Genomic DNA, 890 nt, shown 5'->3' on the forward strand with positions numbered 1-890 from the left:
CAAAGCCACAGTGTAAAACCAACAGAACCAGGAGGATAGCGGGGGCCAACATAAGCAAGGACACCAATAGAGGGAGAGGAGAGGGCGAGGGGAAAGGGGTATGGAGGGGAAAGGAGGGGAAGGGAAAGGAAATGCAGCCCGGGAGAGAAAGAAGGCTGCAATGGCTCGGGGCCCCGTGCTCGCCACGCACGTATCCACGAAAGAGTTGTGGACCCCCTGGGGGGCTCAGGGATCGAGACGTGGCTGCACGATCCGTTACAGCCGTGCGGATAAGATGCCTGTCATCTCGACTGCTAGTGATACGAGGCCGTTGGGATCCAGCCGTATTACCCTCCTGAACCCACCTATTCCATATTCTGCTAGCAGTCATTGGATCTCGACCAACGCGAGCAGCAATGTCGCGGTACGATAAACCGCAATCGCGATAGGCTACAATCCGACCTTTATCAAAGTCGGAAACGAGATGGTACGCATTTCTCCTCCTTACACGAGGCATCACAACAACGGTCCACCAGGCAACGCCGGTCAACTGCTGTTTGTGTATGAGAAATCGTTTGGAAACTTTCCTCATGTCAGCACGTTGCAGGTGAAGGCACCGGCGCCAACCTTGTGTGAATGCTCTGAAAAGCTAATCATTTGCACATCACAGCATCTTCTTCCTGTGGGTTAAATTTCGTGTCTGTAGCACATCATATTCGTGGTGTAGCAATTTTAATGGCCAGAGAGAGAGAGTATAACCCTATCTTGAATGCAGAGGGAAAGTGATGAACCGGCTTCCTTTCTGCGTGTGTGGCTGCTGGTGCACTGTGCGCCGACCCCAGGCAGCGCGTGCCGAGTCCGAGCGACCGCACAGTCACGCTTCCCAGGAAGACAGCCGCTGATGCCCCCTT

This window comes from Schistocerca americana, chromosome 7 (assembly GCF_021461395.2).
Source record: "Schistocerca americana isolate TAMUIC-IGC-003095 chromosome 7, iqSchAmer2.1, whole genome shotgun sequence".
NCBI lineage: Eukaryota > Metazoa > Arthropoda > Insecta > Orthoptera > Acrididae > Schistocerca > Schistocerca americana.